The 25420-nt window shown below is 41.3% G+C and overlaps 1 non-coding gene across 1 annotated transcript; it reads left to right on the top strand.

The window, feature by feature from the left end:
- Positions 1-14853: 14853 nt before the first annotated feature.
- Positions 14854-15017, top strand: LOC132874696 (U1 spliceosomal RNA). The gene has a single exon (XR_009651698.1). It is a non-coding gene; the product is annotated as a U1 spliceosomal RNA (small nuclear RNA).
- Positions 15018-25420: the final 10403 nt, after the last annotated feature.

The following is a 25420-nucleotide window of genomic DNA, read 5'->3' as shown; positions in this document are numbered from 1 at the left end:
GAGGCAAGCGCTCTACCGAGTGCCCTTCTAGTTTTATATATATGTATATATTTCTTTTGCATGATGAAATTATCTTTGGTAACTTGCCAAAGAAAAAAATCAGACTCATTAAAACATTTGTGTTTATTGTGCCTGAGGTGGCTTCATCCCGACCATCAGCTAAATTTTTCTGTTTATGAGCAGACTTTCCCTCAACACCTTATAGCCATCATATAATGTATGGTAATTATTTGTGGTGTGTGGTGGGATGCATTTTTTATCCAAGGCTCCAGGACTTTCGTCTTTTTAAAATTTTTTAAAAATTATTAATTAATTAATTTCTTGTTTGTTTGTGGTCCATATTTCATGTCTTAAAACATGAGGTGCAATAACGGTGATCTGTATAATATCTTTTCTCTTCCTGGTTTACGCACTTCCTGGTTCATGAGTTGTTTGCGCTGAGTCCTTTTTTCCCGCGAGTGCCGCCGTTAATTACTAATCCTTTTTTAACTTTTTTCTACAAATAAATTTCCAGTATCCTCTTCATTTTTATTGTACTGTCGCGTTCCTTTTTGTACTTTTCACTTTCCTTTTCTGTTTTTTTTCCTTTCTCTCTTTCTTTTTTCGGAAGAACGCCGAGACCGGAAGCTTTCTTTTTCTCTCCTCCTGTGTAAAGACCACAAGCGGAGGCCATCCACATCAGATCTGCTTTAATATAAACAGATCTTCGTTTAAGGTACGTGAATCTTTTCATCATGGCACACCTTCAGCCTGTTCAGTGTGCTGAGTGCAGGATGTTTAGTCATTCTTCCTCCGTCACTAGCGATACCTTTATTAGCTTTATTTGTGATAAGTGCAGATTAGTTAGCTCTCTGACGGAGAAGATTACAGTGCTAGAAGCGCGTGTCCAGGCTTTAGAGAAGGCCAGTGAGCGTGAGAACAGTGTAGTTTCTGTTGGGGAAAGTCTGGATGCCCTAGGTGGAGTTAGTAATCCCCCAACTCCGGCATTAGAGCCCTTACAGCGGGGCGAATGGGTGACGGCTCGGCGGCATAAGCGTAGAGCCAAAGCTACCGCTGAGGCTCGCCCACGGGAGCACCACTCCTCTCCGCGTCACGTGCTGAACAGGTTTGCTCTCCTTAGTGATGCGCCCACTGAGAAACCTGAAAGAGCTCTGGTTATAGGGGACTCTATCATACGGCATTTGAAATTAGCTCAGCCTTTAGGGGCACCAGCAGCTTTAGTCAGGTGTATACCGGGAGCCAGGGTGCTGGACATAGCAGGTAATCTTAGGGTCCTAGGCAAGCACAGGTTCTCAAAGATAGTTATCCATGCAGGAGCTAATGATATACACCTTCGTCAGTCTGAGGTTACTAAGAGTAACTTTCTAGAGGTGTTTAAATTAGCGAAGGCGATGTCCGATGCTGTAGTATGCTCTGGCCCCATCCCAATGCGGCGTGGCGATGTAGCTTACAGCAGGTTATGGTCGCTGAACTGCTGGCTGTCCAGGTGGTGCTCTGAAAACAGTGTGGGCTTTATAGATAATTGGGCTAATTTTGAGGGCACTGCTGGCCGGTTAAGGCGGGACGGTATCCATCCCACTCGGGAAGGTGCTGCTCTCATTTCCTGCAGCATAGGTCATAGTCTCAGAACAGGCCTAGTTAATTTCTGACAATCCAGAGCCAAGGCCAGGGAGCAGACGAACAGGCTAAACCGACTGTCTGCTAGCTGCACAGAGTCGTCACTCAGGGTCCACTACATCGAGACTGTGTCTGTTCCCCGAGCTCAACAAAAAGGTAGAAATTTTCAGAGAGTTTGTTCCAGTAACATAATCAATATAAAATTAGATCATACTGATTGTACAGCTGCTGCCAGCACCTTTGATCTAAAGGTGGGGCTATTAAATATTAGATCTCTTACATCTAAAGCGCTAATGGTTAATGAACTCATTACTGATCAGGAGTTTAATGTACTTTGTTTAACTGAAACATGGATTAAGCCAAATGAATATATAGCATTAAATGAAGCGAGTCCTCCTGGATACAGTTATACACCAGCCTCGTCTAACTGGCAGAGGAGGAGGCGTTGCGGTTATTTATAACGATTATCTAGGTGTAACACAAAAACCTGGTTATAAATTTAATAGATTTGAAGTTCTTCATACTCATATAATGTATGTAGCCTCGAAAAATAAGTCTACCCAGTTAATTCCATTGCTTATTATTTACAGGCCCCCGGGGCCATATTCTGAGTTTCTTTCTGAATTTGCAGATTTTATCTCAGATCTGGTTATTTCCTTAGACAAAGCTTTAGTTGTTGGAGATTTTAATATTCACTTCGATAACCCAGAAGACCCTTTAAAAACAGCGTTTGTGTCCATCTTAGATTCAGTAGGGATTAAGCAGAATGTCATAGGACTGACCCATAATGGTGGTCACACCCTCGATCTAATACTAGCATTCAGATTAAACGTAGACAATATAGTCACACTTCCACAGTCTGAAGTTATCACAGATCATTATCTCATCTCATTCAAACTATGTCTGAGTAATAATATATGCACCTCACCACGCTACTGTATTAAACGTACTTTCATGTCAACTACTGCACAGAGCTTTATAAATGATCTCCCAGAGTTGTCAACTTTGATTGGGTCACTGTCAGCCCCAGCAGAACTTGATCAGGCAACTGAATGCTTAGAGTCAACGTTCCGCCATACTTTAGATAATGTAGCTCCTCTAAAAAGGAAAATGGTCAGAGACAAAAAATTAGCACCCTGGTATAATGATGACACTCGCACATTAAAACAGACCACTTGAAAATTGGAACGTAAATGGCGTCAAACAAAATTGGTAGTGTTCAAATTAGCATGGAAAGAGAGCTTCCTGAAGTATAGAAAAGCTCTTAGTGCTGCGAGATCAACATATTTCTCCTCCCTAATAGAAGATAACAAAAATAATCCTAGATTCCTATTTAATACTGTAGCAAAATTAACCAGGAATAAGTCCACTATAGACACATGCACACCTGCAGTATGTAGTAGCAACGACTTCATGAATTTTTTAATGACAAAATTGAGAATATCCGACAAAAAATTCAAACTACTAATTTAAGGTCAGACAATGAAAGTGACCTTGTAGTTAACTATATAACTGTATCAGATCATCAGTTAGAATGTTTTACTCCCCTTAAAGAAACTGAATTACTTTCATTAATCTCTACATCAAAAGCCTCAACTTGCGTACTAGATCCCTTACCTACACATCTATTCAAACAGATAATACCTGGAGTAATTGAACCGCTTCTAAAAATAATAAATTCTTCTCTTACGATTGGCTATGTACCCAAATCCTTTAAACTAGCAGTTATCCAACCCCTGATTAAAAAACCTGACCTTGATCCCTGTCAGCTGTCCAATTATCGGCCAATATCAAACCTCCCCTTTATTTCCAAGATCCTTGAAAAAGCTGTGGCACAACAGTTATGCTCATATTTACTTAGGAATAACATCCATGAAATGTATCAGTCAGGATTTAGACCTCATCATAGCACAGAGACAGCACTGGTTAAAGTAGTAAACAACCTACTCTTGGCGTCTGATCAGGGCTGTGTCTCGCTACTTGTGTTGCTTGACCTTAGTGCAGCATTTGATACCATTGATCATTCCATTCTTCTGGATAGACTAGAAAATGTTGTGGGAGTTAAGGGAATGGCCCTCTCCTGGCTCAGGTCTTATCTAACTGATCGTTATCAGTATGTTGATATAAATGGTGATATTTCTAGACGTACCGAGGTAAAGTTTGGTGTTCCACAAGGTTCTGTTTTGGGTCCACTGCTTTTTTCTCTATATATGTTACCTCTGGGTGATATTATTCGTAAACATTGTATTAGTTTCCACTGTTATGCTGATGACACACAGTTGTATGTCTCTGCAAAACCTGATGAGAGACACCAGCTTAATAGAATTGAGGATGTGTTATGGACATTAGACACTGGATGCTTATTAATTTCCTTCTGCTTAACTCTGACAAGACTGAAGTACTTGTGCTAGGACCTTATACAGCTAGAAGTAAGTTTTCTGATAACACAGTGACTCTGGATGGCCTTTCTGTTTCTTCACGTGCAGCAGTAAAAGACCTCGGAGTGATTATTGACCCCAGTCTTTCATTCGAAACTCACATTGATAACATCACCCGGATAGCTTTCTTTCATCTCAGAAATATTGCAAAGATAAGAAATTTAATGTCATTGCCTGACGCAGAAAAACAAGTCCATGCTTTCGTTACCTCCAGGTTGGATTATTGTAATGCCTTACTGTCTGGATGTTCCAATAAGTGCATAAATAAGCTCTAGTTAGTTCAGAATGCAGCAGCAAGAGTCCTTACTAGAACTAGAAAATATGACCACATCACGCCTGTCTTATCAAACTGCATTAGCTCCCGATCAAATTTCGTATTGATTATAAAATACTACTATTGACCTTTAAAGCACTAAATGGTCTCGCACCACAGTACCTGAGTGAACTTCTGCTCCTATATGACCCGCCACGCCTACTTAGATCAAAAGGTGCAGGCTATCTGCTGGTACCTCGTATAATGAAGGCTACATCAGAAGGGCAGAGCCTTTTCTTACAAAGCCCCACAGTTATGGAACAGCCTTCCAAGTAATGTTCGGGAATCAGACACAGTCTCAGCATTTAAGTCTAGGCTGAAAACATATCTGTTTAGTCAAGCCTTTTGTTAATGGTGTTTATGAGGTAAAGGAGTAGATCTAGAGGGTCCTAAGACATAGAGTGCTTTGGTAAACTGGGATGTATGGATGCTGTCAGTCCCCCACTCGCTTGCTCACTCGAGTTTGTTGACGGTGTAGTGGCTGGCTGCTTTATGTCCCGGGCACTGGCGGCTCGTTAATAGGGGCGATTTGGGCGACACACTCCAAAACAGGGAGGGAGTTTTTTTTTTTTATCTACTCCTACTACCAACAGTAATGTCATTGTCCAATCAGGCTAAGGTCGCGCCTGGTGTAGCCACGCCCTTTTGGGGCGATTTCTGTCAGGTTCAGATTTGCCCCAAAATCTCCCATTGACACTAATGGTACGTACGTTTTTTTCGAAAATCATGCTCCCAATGCATTTTCTATTAGGTTTCATGTGCTCGCACAAGCAGCGTGCTTATGTCATATGCCTGTTGCGCCGCGCAAGTGTTGCCAGATTGGTTTTAAGTGCATTTTGGCGGGTTTTGAACATAATTTTGGGCTGGAAAACGCAACTTGCGCGGGAAATGTGTGAACATTCTATGAAGATGGTGGCGAGTGTTGAGTGCAACAATACGGTAGCATCTCTGAAAGAAGTTCCCTTTAGTCGCCGTACCAATGAGGAGAAAACGGCAATCAAACAGCTAGGACCTCCTAGACCGAATTTAAACATCAAGCAAGTGTCTACGAAGGGGGAGAAGACCTACTCAAGAGGTTTTAACAAGAACTGGTACCACCGGAAAACTTGGCTAGCTGGCTGTGATGTAGTCAGTGCTCTTTTTTTTGCTACCCTTGCATTCTCTTCCACCCTGGAAGTAGCACAGCAGACGGTACAGTGATATCTGATATTTGAATTTACTAGGCAAAAGTTGTTTTTGTGTGTGTGTGTTTTACCAATGGCAGTTTAACATTGCCATGTTTTTGTTTTACCAATGGCAGTTTAACATTGCCATGCTTGGAATATTTCAGTAGCCTCAAGTTCTCTCTGACTTGGTGTAAATTAAGCATATTTTCAGTTTTTATATATTGTACAGTATATGTATTCATTGGAGCCAGCAGCACCTTACCTTTTTTCCAACTTGTTAAGCCAAGTTGCACTGACTACAAAACCTTGTGTAACCTTGTGTGTGTATATAGCTAAATAACTAAAGCCTTTTGTGTTCATTGACATGCTTGTAATACTTTAAATTTCCTTTTAAGGCATGGCTTTCTGGAGGAATTCTTGGGGAAAAAAACTGCAGAATTTATTTAGAATTATTTGTTGTTAAAATGGTGCAATTCCATATAAAAAAACACATAATTAAGCTGCACATGTTTGTTTGATGGTTATGCTTTTCTTCATCTTTTTCAAAACTTAAATAAACACTTGTTTTGGATTTATATCCTGCCACTTTAATTGCATTCTTTAGAATTGAAGAAATTAGAAGATGTTTATAATTAAGAATTTGTGTCTACTTATTATAGAATACTGGAATAATATGAGAAAATAAATGAGTAATGTAATATTAATTGATTGTGATGCCAAATGTTTTGCTTTGAAGGCTTCACAATGAATCTTCTTAGTTTTAGCCTGGCAAGCCAGACTAAATGTGAATATTTGCCACACGCAGGCAAAAATATTTTTGGCCGCTAGGCGGGTGGGTCTAGTTTACTAGTTTACCTTAGTTTGCCACCTTTTAACTTGTTTAGTGTTGCCACCTAGTGGAGAGAAGAGATATTGTCTATATTGATATCTGAATTTACCAGGCAAAAACAAGTTCGGCCAATTGATTTGCTACCTAGGTCAATTTACTTCAGTCCTGTGGACATTTACGGTCCGTATAGACATAATGGGGGAAAATTGCCCCCCCTGAAAAAAAAATTCAGGAGCCGCCACGGGTCCCGGGGCTCCCTCATGCCTGTGTTACCTTCTGGCTCTCTCCTTTTAGTTATGCTGTCATAGTTAGTTGCCAGAGTCCCTGCTTGTACTCGGTGCAATATGTATACTGCTTCTACTTATTCAGGTGACATTGGGCATACCTAACAACCTGCGTTTTCTTTCCCTCCCCCCCACCCCAAATCTATCTCTCTGAGTTACATGGAGTCAACAGAAAATCTTCTGGTGGAGAGGGTGGAGACCTCGACTGGCTATCGTAGCCTGCAGGGAATCGGCCGTCAGACTTTCTGTCGCATGTCCCAGACCCGGTGAAATGTAACTGAATTGTCTTGGCCAGCCCTAAGGGTCCCATCTGCATCTCATCATTGCTGAGGAGTGTGCTCCCATCACCCAATCAAGCATCCAGCCAGAGCAGGTCATGATATTTTTTAACCATATTAACATGCCATTGTTGTGTGTTATGCCTGATGTCAAGGCTCTCGTCTCTGTGAGCCTACCACACAGATTTAATACTTGTCATTTTTAGGGCATACCTAACAACATGTGTTTTCTTTCTCTCCCCCCCGCCCCCCAATCTGTCCCTCTGAGTTACATGTTGGTCCTGGGATTGAGATGCTAGCCTCTTCTGCCCCTCGGACCTGCTTGACCCATCCTGGTGCCCTGTGTCTGGTCGGAGTTTTATCGCATCGCTCCTGTGAAGGACGGCCCCATGAGGACAGTTGAGGGTTATACCTGGAGGATGCTCTGGACTCTTACAGTAATGCTTTTATGGCTGAGGACTAAAGTTGACTTGCTAAATTTAGGACTGCATTTATCATGAACAGTTTTGCACTCAAGTTTCCATCAATGAAGAATTATAACATCAACGAAACTGTCCTCATTTTAAAACTGCTAATATTATAGTCATGCTGTCTGTTGTTGCCCAAATGAGGATGGGTTCCCTTTTGAGTCTGGTTCCTCTCGAGGTTTCTTCCTCATGTCGTCTGAGGGAGTTTTTCCTTGCCACTGTCGCCACAGGCTTGCTCATTGGGGATAGATTAGGGATAAAATTAGCTCATGTTTTAAGTCGTTCAAATTCTGTAAAGCTGCTTTGCAACAATGTTTGTTAAAAGCGCTATACAAATAAACTTGACTTGACTTGATTTGACTATTGTTATGAGGTGATTGGTGATTTGTGGCTTTAATTTATAGAAATTATTTAAAAAAACTAGTCTGTCAGTTTATATTTCTGGTTCCTGTTAAACGTGCAGGCATTTTAGTGTAGGATGTTATAGATTCATGTTTTAGTATCATGAATATTATAAATTAATAGTTGTCTAATTTGTACATGATTTTTGTATTGTATATTTAATCTATTCATGTAAATATGTATATTTTAGATTGCTAAGATTAATACGATTTTAAGATTAATAAGGTTGAGATTAAGGAATAACAAACGACAGACAAGTGTACAAAATTATTCTATAAAAGTCGCGCACGCCCCCACCGCCCTCCATGGTCTAGCGTGTGTTATTCTACTTATACTGCAGCAATTCGACAATGATGGTAACATTTAATTTATTAATGACACTGTAAAATAAAGAATCAGAATCACTTTTATTGCCAGGTATGTGGACACACACAAGGAATTTGACTCCGGTTTCACTTAGCTCTCAGAGTACAACACAGATAAAAACGGTATACAGAAAACAAACAAACAAAAAAAATGGTGCAGTAGGTGCATAGTGCAAAGTAATCCAAGTAAGTCAAGTATGAAATAGATAAATATAAAGTATGCAGTGTGCACAGAATGACGGTATGAGTGTACAGATATTTTACAAGTGATATTACTGATATATGAATCTGGATTTTAGCTGTTCATCACAGAAAGGATTTTTCCCTTTTGGTGCAATATGGTGCATAGTGCAAAGATGAAATAGTAAATATAAATAAGTATAAATATAAGTAACAGTGAGCACAGAATGACAGTATGAGTGTGCAGATATTTTGCAAGTGATATTACTGATATATGAATCCATATTAATATGTAATAAATATATCCTTTATGTTTTATTGCTTGTAAATCAATAAAGCATTTTTTAGTTCAACATTCATGTCTCAAGTGTCTTTTTTTTATCACACACTATCAGTATTTCTCAGTGGTTTCACACATAACAGTGGAGCAGAAACAGGAGTTCAACTAAAACCTTGCGTTCAGAAGTAATTCCACTGATTTCTGCTCACAAGCAAATATGCTCCAGCCAACAGTCTGAACCTGTTAAATCTGTATAATCTGGTGGTATTCTAGCGCCAAATAAATAAAATGGATTAATAACAGGTGTATCTCAAGGTGCAGTTTTGCTGTTTAGAGTTCAGGGTGGGGGGCGCCGTGGCTCAGGTGGATAATGCGCCATACCATAAATCCGGGGACCCGGGTTCGATTCCGACCCGAGGTCATTTCCCGATCCCTCACTGTCTCTCCCTCCCTCCCGCTCATTTCCTGTCTCTACACTGTCCTATCCGAGAAAAAGTTAAAAAAGCCCAAAAAAAAAATCTGAAAAAAAAGAGTTCAGGGTGGGTGGCATGGTGGTGTAGTGGTTAGCGCTGTCGCCTCATAGCAAGCAGGTCCGGGTTCGAGCCCCGTGGCTGGCGAGGGCCTTTCTGTGCGGAGTTTGCATGTTCTCTCCCTGTCTGCGTGGGTTTCCTCCGGGTGCTCCGGTTTCCCCCACGATCCAAAGACATGCAGTTAGGTGGTTGTGGGGCGGCCTTGGGCTGAGGTACCCTTGAGCAAGGTACCTGACCCCTCACTGCTCCCCGGGTGCTCTGGTGTGGCTGCCCACTGCTTCAGATGGGTTAAATGCAGAGGATGAATTTCACTGTGCTTGAAGTGTGCATGTGACGAATAAAGGTTTCTTCTGTTCACACCAGTGGGGAATTTAGAATACCCAGTAAACCTATTCCACATGGCTTTGGACGCAAGCATGGGGAGAACATGCAAACTCCACACAGAAAGGCTTCAATCAGCCATGAGGTTTGAACCCAGAACATTCTTACTGTGACACGACAGTACAAACCACTGCACCAGCCAATCAGGTGTCACGTACCTTCTTACTTTGGTTATGAATATGAATGACATCCCCGCCCACCCCGTTGACCAGGCTTTGGACTGTTTGTCCAAAAGCCTTCATCGGCCAATCAGGTGACAGTTCCTTCTTACTTTCCTCATGGATATTCATGATTTCCCTGCTCACTCCCTTGCCAGGCTTTGGACTGTTTGTCCAAAAGCTTTCACCAGCCAATCAGGTGACACGTACCTTCTTACTTTGGTTATGAATATGAATAACATCCCCGCCCACCCCGTTGACCAGGCTTTGGAGTGTTTGTCCAAAAGCCTTCATTGGCCAATCAGGTGACACATTCCTTCTTGCTTTCCTTATGAATATTAATGATTCCCCCCTCCCCCCCACCTCGTTGACCAGGCTTTGGACTGTTTGTCCAAAAGCCTTCATCGGCCAATCAGGTGACATGTTCCTTCTTACTTTCCTTACGAATATTAATAATTCCCCGCCCACCAGGCTTTGGACTGTTTGTCCAAAAGCCTTCATCAGCCAATCAGGTGACACATTCTTGCTTACTTTGGTTATGAATATTCATAATATCCCCGCCCACCCCTGGACTGTTTGGATTTAAACCGGTGGATCGTTTGTATTTAAGCCGGCGGATCATCACCGTTCTGTTGTTAAACTGCTGAGCTCCGAATCACACGAGCAACTCTGACTCTCACTGGACACAGCTCTGAATTTTTCAAGCCCCGCCTCGAGATTGGAGATTTTTCAAGCCCCGCCTTCAATGAACTTTCAGTTTGAAGACCTGCTGCTGCAGTTTGAGGCGCTGCCGCCGGGCGAAGGCAGCCAACTGAACGAGCCGTGGGGCGGTGAGTTAGTGGGTTTTCTCACTTTCAGTTCCGCAACAAAACAAACAAAGCACAAAACAAGAAGAAATGCTGTCAAGAATAGAGTTAACAGTGTTTTTTGGGGGGGTCAAAGCGACCTGTTCCTTATTGTTTGGCTAATCGGTTTACATCCATGATAATTAGCTTAAAGTTAGCGGCTAGTCAGAAAAGTTGGCTCAGGTACCAAGCTGTCAGCATTAGCACTTTACTGTTCGAGTATTATAGCTATAACGGTTACAGATGATTTTATGATTATTAATTAAAAACATACAGACGCGCTGAAAAATGTCATTAAACAGGGACGGCTGCACTTTAACGACAGAACTCCGCCATATTTACTGACGAGATCTCGCGAGAGTATCGTTCTTATATCAGGAGAGTGTGAGAGGAAACCACACACACAAAAAAGCTTCAAATCACCACATTAAGCACAAAACCGATTCTTCATGTTTTTTTTTTTCAACTTAATACCAGAACCAGAACCCACACACACGGTACTGTCACTAAAGTTCAAACTCCCCCGGAAATGAAGCATTCGGTTAATAGTTTAAGATGTATAATAATTTCTGTAATCTAAGGTTTGTGTTCGCTAGTTTGTTTGAAAATTTCTATAGTTACTTAAAGTTTACTAAAAAGTTAAGTAGTTACTCTGAGGAGGAATATTAGCGAAGCTAAGTTTAGCTAATTGGTTAATTAGCAAAGTTAAAGTAGTTCTAGAATTTTAGAACCCACTATTGATGAAAATGTAGTATAAGGGTATATATTCAATGTATGCAAATCAAAAATAAAAAATTTCCCCATCAAAGGGGTGTATTTGAGCGACAAAACCGAGCTTCTGGGAAGCATTTCCTAGAAATTCCAGTCGGGAGTCACTTGACCGATGACGTAGTAAATTGACCAGGATGGCAGCATCCAGTATAATCACAAGCGAAATGAGTGAATCAGACAGCGATTATTCAGACGAAATTGCGTCTGAAGACGAAAGTGAATCGTGTTCCAGTCGAGGTGAGTCGATGCACACATTTTTTCTACTAAATCAGAGGTCTGGGCTGAAATGTGCGTCGTGATCGGCAGTATATTTGGGGCGAACCGATGGCGTTCAAGCGGCCTTTCCAACAACACGGAAATTACTGCAGCTGTCAAAGTCTGCTTTGTGTGCGTTCGGAGCTTGGGGAGAAGAAAAATGCGGGCCTGAATGGGGACAGTCACGGCTGTATCGTAGAAGTGCAAAGCAGGAACTCGTCCAGGGATCGTCTAGTTCTTGTTTAGTTATAGAACCCTTTAATTGTCCTAAAGGTTCGGGAAGCTCGTTCAAAGCGTGCCTCAAGATTCTCCCATGGACTATAAAAACCACTTTTCCCTTTACACTCACCAGCATAAATATGTGCACTAGCCTTCAACTAGCACCAGTCTGCCCTCGTCCGCTTTACTTGCCGGTTCCACTCAGCGAGATCGTATCCATTATTCTTATCAGGATCAGGGAACTGATGCAGAGATACTCCGTCTTTGTTGGTTTTAGAACAGCTGTATGTGACACTTTTTTACCATTCTTTAAATTCGTCTCTTAAGACAAGGATTTTTTAAGATGTTACCACACGGACTGGCCAGCGGGAGTTTTCCCGGTGGGCCGGTGGTTCAGTGTGGGCCAGCGGAGAAAAAAAAAAAACAGTTGCGCGCTGGCCTTTAATATGATAAGCAATGTTAACAGTTTCTTTAAGAAACTGTTAACATTGCTTATCATATTAAAGGCCAGCGCACAACTGTAATAAGCAATGTTAACAGTTTCTTAAAGAAACTGTTAACATTGCTTATCATATTAAAGGCCAGCGCGCAACTTTTTTTTTTTCTCCGCCGGCCCACACTGAACCACCGGCCCACCGGGAAAACTCCTGCTACTCCCGATGGCCAGTCCGAGAAAAAAAAAAAAACAGTTGCGCGCTGGCCTTTAATATGATAAGCAATGTTAACAGTTTCTGAGATGTCGAGTGGTGACGTGCCTTATCAGCTGATGTTACTCTAAGGAGGCGTGAACGTCCCGCCCAATTTGACAGGTAGTTCACGCCTCCTGCTGTCAGGTACAGCAGGAGGCGTGAACTACCTGTCAAATTGGGCGGGACGTTCACAACTCCTTAGAGTAACATCAGCTGATAAGGCACGTCACCACTCGACATCTGGTGACTGTTTTGAAGAAGGCGGAAGTTTATCGCTGAAACTGTCAAGGTAACATCTTAAAAAAATCCTTGTCTTAAGAAACGAATTTAAAGAATAGTTTCAATAGGTAGACATAATGAACTTTCACTACACACTTTTTTTACCATCGTATACAGTGGAAATAATCCGTAGATCCGCGAATTGTCACTCAGTCACAGTATGTACAGGCAGTGAGCTGTCTAGCTTGTCAATTTACTACGTCATCGGTCACGTGATCGCGGCGCGATGTTTTGCTCGTGGGCTATCGCAGAAAATCCTCTATAAAATCATTACGGATAAACATTTTTTAGTGATTTTTTTTTTTTGTAATATACTACAAATATTAGTATTCATCGTTATATGCAAAGGCGATTTTCAAATTCTAGAACTACTTTAATGTCACTGAATTATTGTTTTCCAGTGTTCATGGTTTTCATCTGTATTCTTGCTGGGCTGTAAAACAGTAAATATACACTCTGGAAAATAATAACTGAGTTAAAACAGATAAAATGCTTTCAATAACATGAAATGTCTTTTCATCTCTTTTTGATACAGAAAGGACGCTTCCTGCCAGGGAGGAGCGAAAAGAGGATCAAGACCCCACACCACGTCTGCATGAGGAAGAGGAGAAGGATGATGATGGACTCGAGGCATTTTTGGAGGCCCTGCCCCCTTTAGGGAGCTCATCTCCTTTAAGGGTCCCATCCCCTTTGAGAAACCCGCCCCCCTGCGAGACCCCGACACCTGATGATGGACTTGAGGCATTTTTGGGGAGCCTGCCGCCTTTAGGGAGCTCATCTCCTTTAAGGGTCCCATCCCCTTTGAGAAACCCGCCCCGCTGCGAGACCCCGACACCTGTTCGGATCCCCACCTCTGTTAGTAACCCGCCCCCCTGTGAAACCCCGACCCCTGTTAGGAATCCATCCCTCTGCGAGACCCTGCCCCCTTTGAGGAACCCACCCCCCTGCTATACCCCGACTCCTGTTAGGATCCCCACCCCTGTTAGGAACTTTGCCCCCTGTAATATCCCGATCCCTTTGAAGAACCCACCCCCCTGCTATAACCCCATATGGACTCCTTTAGAGAACCCAGCACCCTTCTGGAACCCGATCCCCATATGGATGCCCTCACCTTTGAGGAACCCGACTCCAGTATGGATCCCGTTTCCTTCAGGGAACCCCTGTATGGTCCCCGTGGTGTGTCTCCCCCAAGGGTATATTCCTGCTCCTCACCAGGGCAAAAGGAAGAGAACGGATGAAGAAAAGGACAGTGAAAATGCCCCTCCTTGTCGAAGGCAGTGTGTTTATTGTGCCTGAGGTGGCTTCATAAGGACCATCAGCTAAATTTTTCTGTTTATGAGCAGACTTTCCCTCAACACCTTATAGCCATCATATAATGTATGGTAATTATTTGTGGTGTGTGGTGGGATGCATTTTTAATCCGAGGCTCCAGGACTTTCATCTTTTTTAATTTTTTTTAAATTATTAATTAATTAATTTCTTGTTTGTTTGTTGTCCGTATTTCATGTCTTAAAACATGAGGTGCAATAAAGGTGATCTGTATAATATCTTTTCTCTTGTATTGTTATGAGGTCATTGGTGATTTGTGGCTTTAATAATAATAATAGAATAAAACAGTTATAGAAATTATTTTTAAAAAACTAGTCTGTCAGTTTATATTTCTGGTTCCTGTTAAACGTGCAGGCATTTTAGTGTAGGATGTTATAGATTCATGTTTTAGTATCATGAATATTATAAATTAATAGTTGTGTAATTTGTACGATTTTTGTATTGTATATTTAATCTATTCATGTAAATATGTATATTTTAAATTGCTAAGATTAATACGATTTTAAGATTAATAAGGTTGCGATTAAGGAATAACAAACGACAGACAAGTGTACAAAATTATTCTATAAAATATCCCAAGTTTTGAATTTCCCAGACAGCACCATTAAATCCATTATATCAAAATGGAAGGAATTCAGAAATCAGCCCTATAAATATGTAAGAAAATTTCTCATTGTACTTAGTAGATGCTGTTCCATTATTCCACTGTCATTTTTTAAAATTATAATAATGAATCTGTTCAGGAGCAGGAGATTAACTTGTGCACTTGGGTACATAAAGACTTACCTGGCATGGGCAGTACCATGATCAAGACGGTGGTTCGCCCAAAGTGAGACTCAGCCTTTGCACTCAGGCTGTACTGACCTTTATGAATTCCTCAAATGCAGGAAACTCAACTACATAATTTCTGGTAGTGGGGGACTGCGTTCGCACTCTCCCCTTTCACATAAATCTGGGTGGTGTTGTGGTTAGCACTGCTGCCTCACAGCAAGATGGTTCTGGGTTCAAGCCCAGCGGCCGATGGGAGCCTTTCTGTGTGGAGTTTGCATGTTCTCCCCATGTCTGCGTGGGTTTCCTCCGGGTGCTCCGGTTTCCCTCACAGTTCAAAGACATGCAGATGAGGTTAACATGGGGCAGCCATGGCCTGAGGTTGGGCTGAAGTGCCCTTGAGCAAGGGCATCTAACCCAGAACTGCTCCCCGGACGCTGTAGTATAGCCGGCCACTGCTCTGGGTATGTGTGTGTGCTCACTGCTCGCATGTGTGTGTTCACTGTTTCAAATAGGTTAAACGCAGAGGTTAAATTTCACTGTGTGCTTGAGTGTCCGTGTGACAAATAAAGGCTTCCTGCCTTCCTTTCTTCCTATAAAAATGGAATTACAATCTGAAATTTAGCTGTCTTAAACAGTTTTCATGGTAAACATTAAACAGAAGCGCATCAGTGAGATGCATGGTTGGAACGGATAACAATGGGAAGCATTAGCTTGTGTTGTAATTACTGAGCTGCAACCAGTAAACATTATTCACAGCGAGCTTTTCAGGCTGTTAAAGTGCAGCATTCCGACTCGCCGAGATATCCTTTCAGCTTTGATCTGAAGGTCATGTTCTCATTTTATAACCTATTTATCAAGCATGCATTCTGAACACACATTCATCTTTGATAGCTGTGGGGGGAAAAGTGCTTGATAACGTTTTTCCTCTTTATGTTTTGCCTGAAACGAAAATTCATGTTACATGATGCCAGCATAATATCTTTTTTTTTTCCTTTTTGGAATGTGCATTCAAGGTTTATATTGATCTGCTTGTTTTAATATGTGTTATCATTTCTACAGCAAGAGCTTTTGAGTGTCATCATTGAGGTGGACTTCTTTTTTTCCTGCGAGACTGGATTGGCTATTCCTCATAAAGACCAAGCAAGAAAACCTAATATCTCACAAACGTTCACCTGTACAAAGGGAACTTCGTTTCAACCAGTGCTGAACCATTACTATTAGAACTGGGACTTGAGCTCAGACAAACTTTATCCAGACACACCAAAAAAGCAACAGGACAAAGGATTTTGCAAGGGATTTGTGGCAGGATACCAGGTCGCTCTGTTGTGTGGTGTTGTCGATGTTGATTTTAAAAGTAACTAAGAACATTACATAAGGAAATGAATACTTAAGTCTGAGTGAAAAATACTGAGGCGAGCGTGCGTAGAAGAAGAGTCTGGAGACAGAAATCTTAGTTTCTCGGTCGTTAGTCTGGGCTACTCACTCTCGATAGCACTGGCTTGACCGCTTTATTAGCATTTGCTAAAGCTACTGATGAACAACTCACGGTTAAGCTCACATTGGTCTTCAGGGAGGCCTAGGACGATAAAATTTTGGATCCTCCCACTATAAATCAAAATCATCTGTCACTTTCTACATAAACATACCCTGCCATGGAATTCTGTCCTGGCAATGAAGTCCTAACCAATGAGTGAGCAACTCTAAACTCTTCTCAGCCTAGAGCAGGGCCGGAGTGGGCCCTGTTTTCAGTCCGGGAGTTTAATTCACATTCAGGCCACTTTGAAATGGAGGAGGAATTTGAGTACATTAAAAAAGATAAAACAAATAACTGTTCTTTCACAATGCTTTTTATTTGGTTTAAATTCAGGTAGTGACAATGTATGTTGTTCGTCGTTCTCTGCATTACTTTAGGGTTAATAAAACTTCCATTACGCGGTAGTTTAATGACCACAAACGTAATGCAGAGACCGACGAACGATTTCATCTAGTATGAGACGGGGCTCCACTTAAAATTGGATGGTGTGTGGCCGCGTGTCTAATCCGCATATACATTTATCTGTGTCACCAACATGTCCCAAAGTTCCTTAGGGAAAATATTTGAAAACACATCCAAAGGACATGCATCTTCAGAAATCGGCATCTTCAGCCCGGGTGTGGGAATGAACTTTTACGTTGGGGGCGAAATCCAGCTGACTGCCACTCCAAATAGCAAAGCAGCGAGTATGGATGATTGTTTCTCGTTATTTAAGACGAATTACACAACACATTTTTAGTCACATAGTCTTAAAATAACGAAAGCACCCATCTCGCGTGCATTTGAACCAATGCTTGTGCATTACATGCCGCATACGCCTCGAAAATAATGGCAAATCGACAATGCTGGGTACTCAGCAACCGGCAGATAAAGCGTGAGGGCGCATTAGGCAACTCAAAAATGGTTAAATGAAATGTAGGCTAAAGCAAGTGTTCGATTCTGCTTAGAATATTGGCATACGCATACACCTCTTCTAAGTTATATATTTAACAACAATTATTTAACATCAAATATGACTTCTAGGCCTATGTGTTCATAACCACAATGTGCGCACGCCTGTGGAAATGCACGGTGTGACAGCGAGATGAAATAGGCTGGATGAGGAAATAACGCGCAACAGCACATTTGGGACCTGTTCATCTAAAATTGTTAATAACTGGGATGTAAAGCAATGTCCGGTTCTTCTTAGAATTAAGACATACACCACATCTATACCGTGTAAATTGCGAGATTTCACATGACATCAAAAAGCTGAATTGACATCGCAAACTATCGACACATTATAGGCCCAGCATAGACTGATAAAATCGACAAACAGGGTTATCATACTCCATATCTTTCGTAACCTACCAGCTGGTCTTGAGAACATATCTGTCAATTTGGCACATTTTGCTGCCACCTCCTTCCTTTTTTTAAGCTTCGCCCTTTCGGTTCCACCTGGCCTCTTTCTGCCCTCCATCACTGACGCGCGCTGTTTCGCGCCAATGTTGTTTAAGTTCCCCGCAATACAGAGGAGGAGTCTTGGACCAAACCAACTGCAATCGAGGGGAGGGGAGAATTTCCTTATTTGGTAGCGCCTATTTAATCTGCTGCGATGCTGTCGGCGTCTGGGCTGCCATGTGAAAATGCAGAGTGCAGTTGAATTGATGATTAATGCAAGAATAAGATCAGTGACCAAAATTAGTGAAAATTATTTTCCCCATGCTCCAAGCAGGCCACCATTGATGGTTTGGGCCGGGGATAGTCCCGGCTAAATATAGGGCCACCCCGGCATTGGCCTAGAGACAACAAACAAAAAAATCACATTGGATAACTCGATTTTAATGATTTCAGGACAGTAACCCTTTCATTTCTGAAGCAAATTTGATAGAAAATAAGGCCAAATTAGAAGATAATTATTATAATGAAATTATAAAAGAATGGCAGAAATTAAATATACAATTTGAAATGCTGATATATTTGGACCTTCTCTGAAGGCCTAGGAGACCCTGATGGTTCCTCTCTGGTTTAAACATGGCTCTTTACTGCAGAGAAATGTTCACAGGGCTCAATGTGCTGACAAAAATCCAACAGGACAAGTAGAATAAAACTTGATGCTTAAGAGCCAGTTGAAATAACGTAGTTTAACTCAAGAACCAGATGTCTACTGAAACTGTGAAAAGGCAATATTAAACTCAACTGGTCAAGGTTGTGAATTCATATGAGGACTGCCAAAGAGCTAAGCTTTTCCCCTTAATAATGGCCCTTACCTTCAACTCATTTGTTGATTTTAATCTTCCTCACGTTGAATAAATACACCCCTCAAATAAATACACATCCACCTTCGTTTGATTCAAACAGACATTTCAGCATGTACAGTATTTCAGTCTGTAAAGGCCACTCCAGCCTCGGAGTACCTTTTCCCCTGCCCGGCTCTCTTTTTATCTTCATCCATTTGGGGGAGCCAACAAGCCATGGTTCAACTTTTCAAGCTCAGATAGCAATCAGACCTAAGAAGGGTGTTTCTTTTCTTCTCTTCCCCCCCACTCAACCACCTCAGAGCTGTGGCCAGACAGTTATTGAAAACGGCGAAATTAAGATGCAGGCTGAGCTCTCAAAACTCAACAGCCGGTCTATACTGATGCCCACACTGAACAGAAATGAAGAAAAGAACGTACAAGGGGTAAAAAAAACCAACTCCCTAACCAGTGTGCTGGAATTAAAATCAGATGTGTTTTAAGTGCATTTTTAACATTTACTTAAAGGAACTCCTGAATTGGAGCATTATATTTATAAAGCATGCCTTTTTCTTCCTCTTTCTTCTCAAACATGCTGACAGACACATGCATATATCTATAACAGGTTGCTAAGTTGCTTCTGAGTGAAGTGTCTTTCAACATTACGTGCAGCCTGGAGACAACAGTGTCAGCATGACAGCATCTTTAAAAGGTTTCAAAGCGTTTACCAGCCAGAGGCAGGTTTTCATTTCTGGGTGCAGCGAGAACTCGTGATTCAGAGAAACAGGGTTTTCTGCCATGCCAAAATGGCAATAGAATAAGGAAACGTGAAGTTGTGGTGCCTAAGTAGGGAGAAATGCAGCAGGACTGCACTGTTTAACCATCAACAAGCTCATTATAGCAATAAATAAATAAAATAAAATAAAATAAGCTGATCTGCCACTAAGGCTCTCCGAAATTCTCTAACGTCTGCTTGGATACGCTGTGCAGCTATTAGGATTATTACTGTTCTAAATTTCATATTAAAGATGTAAATCATAGTGACAGACTAGTGATTAATGTTTCTTGAGGTGTCTTGAAGTCAAGCAGCCTTGCTCAAGGGCAACGCTAAGGCACTGAGAGCATGAGAATCTTACTGGTGGAAATTTACTGCCTTCCATGGCTTTAGAGCAATCAAAATAAGCTCTATCTCTCCACTGTCTGTGTCTGGCTCTCTCGCCCTCACTGCCTCTCATCACGCCGACTTCAAAGATTACAGTTTTAGCAACTTCTCCCTACTTTCTTGCATCCTCCTCATCCTGTCTGCTGATTGATTCAAGATTAAAGTTGCCTTTATTTGAGACAGTGCTTATTTAGAGTGACCGAATGTGACGTCTATCTGGGATCAGATTCAAAAGTCAAAGTCCCTGTCACGCCAGGAACTGGTCTTCCCAGGCAGTCTCCCGTCCCAGTATTATCTCCCGGTCGAGAGGCAGACACGCTAACCACTAGGCCAACTTGCGGTCTGGGATCAGATTACAGAAAAAAAATCAAATTCAAATTGGTAAAGAATAAATAGAGGCTGAATCGACACAGAAAGCAAAGCGGTACTCAAGTAATAATCACTTGCCCTAAAAAAAAAAAAAAAAAAGATACATTTACATTCGACTCCCAGTGCCACTATTAATGTCTTAATATTTGCGATGCTGATAACAATCAATACTGGAGACAGAAAGGAAAAAATATATATATTGTTAAGCTATTCTCCACATCAGATTAGTGCCAAACCCAAACCCTTGCCTGTACACAGTTTGAGAAGAGTAATGAGATCGGGTGGCAATGGGGGAATGGGAAGCATAAGGTTATTAAGATGGCAGTCCAGATATGGATGCAGGCATCCTTTAAGCACCGAGAGTGCCCCTAGGTGACAAACAATGCCGGTGAACAAACTAAAGAAATACAGCAGCTCTTGAAAACCAATTGGACAGACTGTAAACAGCATCTGTTCTGTTAGTGTGGTGGTCAACAGCTAATAATGAACATAATGCTTCAGCATGCTAAGTGTAATAGGAGGAGAAAGTTTCAAGACATGAATAATAGTGCATGGAGTTGCATCCAAAAGTGTTAGTCTTCTCACAGGAACAGCTTTGCTCCCGCTTTGTAGTACAAGTAAATGTCTTTACAAGTAAATATCCTCTAAGACTGAGAAGTGGAGTTACAGTAACCATGCTGAAGTTGATTATTTGCCTGTAACAGCATGTTCTGAAATGTTTTGTTGCAATTGTGCGACAGCAATTTTGTATTTCGGAATGAATGACACCATTAAAAAAAATCTGTTTATAGGTACATTTAACGTTGTGAAATGGCCACGAAAAATGGTACTTCCTGTTATCAATTCTATGTAGCAATATATAGCTATAAGCAATCGTTCCCTCACCAGCCTCTCAAGACTCCTTTTCGACCAACAGAGAAGGTGTTCTATTCTTGCTCGCGCACCAAATTAAATTGGTTCAGAACATGAAAAGTTGGTGCCTAGTTGAAACCAAAATGTAGCTTGTTTTCCCAGTGTAAACTATAATGACATCAGTGGGTGTGTGATTACTTTGGAGAGGAAGCAAAGCACAGCAATGGAGAATGCAAAGGGAAAGGGATACATCTTCAGAAAAAATGGACCAAAACCAAATATCTGCAAAAACATGCAGGTAATCATTGTGCACCTTCATCTTGCTACTACTGTTTGCTCCCATTGTGAATTGTGCAACACCCTCCATTCATGACACATCCGTGATTACAATGGTTCCGCTCAAAACTGGTGATAACGTGGGCCGGTTTGCTAGCTGGAACAAAGGTTCAGAGAATCCTCAACAGTGCCAGTTCAAGAACCCATTCCTTGTTGGTTGAAAAGGGGTGTTTGTACTCCGTTGAAGTTCAGAAGACATGTTTTAATGACTGTTACAAAGTACTTACACTGGTGAGTCTTTCAATAAATGCAAAAAACATCTACTCACAGAAAAATGGTACTAGGCTAGGGTTTTAAGGTACAACCACATGCCACTAAATTCGGGTTGAGATTTAGGATCAAGACAGAGTTGAAAGAAATCCAAAACAAGCCTGAACTCGGAATATTAAGGCAAGGGTCATACGTATCATGTATCGAATAACCAACCCAATGGATAAATTCAGTAAATAAGGCGAAGAGTTAAAACACAGCAGAGGCAGCAGAAGGGTAATGTCCGAGGCTGGTGTTGCAGTATTAAAAGGCACATATCGGGTGTAAAAATAAATAAATAAATAAATAAATAAATAATATTAAGGATCATATTTTAACTCTTGGAACCAGTATTCTACCATTAAGGGTACATTTATTTTGCAGCTCTTGAACATTTTTGCAGAGGCCACAAATAATATTCATGACTATACAGAGACTGTTAGTAGCAATATTAACTGGTGCACTTCCATCTGTGTCCCCTTCCAAACTATTTGTGTCTTTCCCAATCAAAAGCCCTGATTCAGTGTATCAGGGCTTAATGGTTCAAGGTATTAATGGATCTATGATTCATATATGTATGAAGATCAGGAAATGGTGTGCAGCTTTCAAGTCATGGAACATCATGGGGTATAAATGCACCTGATATGAGCTAAGACATTCCATCATAGTTGCAAAAAGGGTATACTCCCAAAAAACCTGTGAGCTGCTACCTAGATAACAACACACATGGTATGTAGCAGAGAATCCGATCTGTCACCAATTACAGGAGAAACACAAATAGGAGCAATACCCCAGACACCACCCGACCAGACAACCTCAACAGTTTCTATGCCAGATTCAACAGATTGAACAGAGACATCCCCTCAAAATCTCCTGTAACTTCAAGGATACTACACTCCAGGTAACACACACACAGATTCTTTGGGCTTTGATGCAGGTAAATCCTCACAAGGCAGCAGAACCTGATGGAGTGTCACTGAGAGTCCTGTAGGCCTGTGCTGAACAGCTGGCAGGAGTGTACACAGACATGTCTAATTCCTCTCTTACACTGGATACAGTCCCATGGTTCTTCAAGTCCTCTGTTATCATACCAGTCCCTAAAAAAACCAAACACATCCACAATGAAAGACTTCAGTGCCTTGGAAACCTGGTTCTTCAATCCATAAGCTCTGCAGTTCTAGACAAGATGGAACCCCTAACATTTGCCTACTGCCAGAACAGATCAGTGGAAGACACAGTATCCCTGGTACTTCACGCTACACTGGAACACTTGGACACTAACAGAACATATGCATGCATGCCCTTTCTGGATTGTAACTCTGCTTTCAACATAAACTGGCCGATGATTTGAGGGTGAAGCTGACAGACCTTGGAGTGCCTACACCCACCCATAATTAGATTTTGATGAGGATGGGAAATAATGTCTCTGCTGAGCTCACAGTCAAGACAGAAAACAACAAGCAAACAAAACATTGGCAGACGTCATCAAAAATAGACTTTGCTTGAACAAAACAAACATTCAGAAACATACATCTGTCAAGGAAGTGAAGCAAATAAAGATTTACCCCAAATAAAGATCAGCTATTTTCTTGACATGATCTTGGTTTCATCCAATTGCTGAAGCCATGGTCTGGAAAAAGCTTCCAAAGCATGTACAGGATCCCATAGTCAAACGGTATCAAGCAAGAGAGGGGTACAAAAGAAATTCCAAAACATTGGATATACCATGGAACACAGTGACCTTACCAAGAACAGGACGTCCCTCCAAAATTGAAAAAAAAAAACAAGAAGAAAACTTATCACAGAGGCTGGTAAGAGACCTACAGCAATGGATCTGCAAGAATATCTGGCAAGGTCACTGGCCACTCCCAGAGAGATGGTCACAACAATCTCATGTTTTTCACATCTGGATTATAGTGTAGGTTGGCCAGACAGAAAGCCTTTTCTAATGAAAAACAAAGAAACAAACATCCAATCCTGCTTGAATCACCCCAAACCATGGGGAACGATGTGGTATGGTTAGATGGAACCAAGCTAGAATACCATACCTAAAGTGAAGCATGGTGGTGGCAGCATAATCCCATGGGGCTGCTTCTCTTCAGCCGGGACTTGGACTCTATTCAAGAAAGATGGCATCATGGATTGCTCCAAAAACCAATCTATTTTGGTGCAAAACCTGCCTTCAAGCACAATATTGACCCAAAGTAAAAAAAAAAAATCCAGTCAGCAAAGTAATGGAATTTTAACTGCAAATTTAACTAGGGTGTGTAGACTCTTCTAAAGCTGATTTGCCAATGGTCTTGTGTAACTATATAGGGAACATGCTGAATGGCAAAATACATGGATGGCAATGAGAGTTTGGAGTATCGATCAAGATGGAGCCTTGATCAGGATTCTTGCTTGATCATTTAATCAAATGGACACAATGACCTCAATATGACTTTCTGATCAGGAGGAAAAAGAGCCTTCAGAATACCTGGGGAAGTGGGAAGTGGTGGCTCAGTGGATAAGGCTACATCTTGGAAGGTGGTGAGTTCAAATCCTAGCAGTGTCAAGCTAGCCTGATTGGGTCCTTCAGTAAGATAATTGGCCCTCAACTGCTCAGTTGTATACTGGCTTAATTGTACACTCTCAAGAAAAAATAGTCCTATACCCTTCCTTGTTGCTGGGTTGGTGCTACCATGGGTAGAGCTTTTGATGGTACCTCAAATGATTTTTAAAGGAACACATTTCTAGACGAAAGATGTACCCTTGTGGGTACCATCTCAGCAGCAAGGAAAGCTAAAGGGAAAGGTTATGAACAGATGCAAAATTGGATCTAATTTGATAGAAAGTGTTTGAGCTATCTCTGCTGCTTCATATGCCTACATTTTCTGGTTTTGTTTGCCAGAAGAAGTGCCTTGTGTTTTTCACAGGAAAACAGCTACCATGACTACCATTAAGCCATTTAAAGAACTGTGACATTTTACAGACAGCCTGCTCTTATTCTGCAACAAAGAACCTCCTCTGATGGCTTGGACATGTTCAGTACAGATGCACAAGGCATTTAATCTCAGGAAGTAGTTTACTGAAATGTTGCTGTTGGAGAAAGAAGCACGGTGCTGAAAATAATTTATTTTTCACTTCCTAGGTCATAACTGTGAAGTCCCAAGAAGAATGACCCACCAATAGCTCTTAACCTTACCAACCGTACAGCTCTTGTACATCACTCGGTGGAAGAGAAGCAGTAATTTAGTTTTTTTTCTGCAGGTGAACTTAAATAAAATAAAAAGTAATATTTTCACATGTTCTGAGCCTCAAGTTAAATGCTTGACCTTGACCAACAGCAGTGGTCTAGATGAAGCTTTTCACACACATGAAGCTGTATCAATATATATTTTTTATGCCTTATCTCTGGTTATGACAGGAGATTATTATACAGCAAAGAGGACAGTTAAAATATACTGCAAAAAAAAAAAAGCTCAAGTTTCTTGGCATATAGTATTGTTCTGAATTTGACAAGATAATAACCGTGTTGCAAGCTAGAAATGCATGTATATTACAACAATACAAGATATTAAAAATAGAGATGCGGTAACAGTACGCTTTGGCTCTACCGTTCTCAAGACTGCGAATTCAGACGGGTGGATAAATCCTCTGAAAATAAACTTGTCACAATCAAGAAGGAGAGTGGAGTGCAGAAACTAATTACAGCAGTCTTTATTTTGCCGAGACGGGATGGTGAACTTTAATTCATGCTGGCTGGAGGAGGAGCAGATTCATTTATTTGGGTAATTGAGGATCCTGATTAGCTGTCTGCGACGGAGAGAGGAGGGAGAGAATGATTACTCTGAAATCTAAGCTAAGTAACAAACCC

The sequence above is a fragment of the Neoarius graeffei genome, chromosome 26, assembly GCF_027579695.1.
Source record: "Neoarius graeffei isolate fNeoGra1 chromosome 26, fNeoGra1.pri, whole genome shotgun sequence".
Taxonomy (NCBI): domain Eukaryota; kingdom Metazoa; phylum Chordata; class Actinopteri; order Siluriformes; family Ariidae; genus Neoarius; species Neoarius graeffei.
This window is presented reverse-complemented; position numbering and strand designations above follow the sequence as displayed.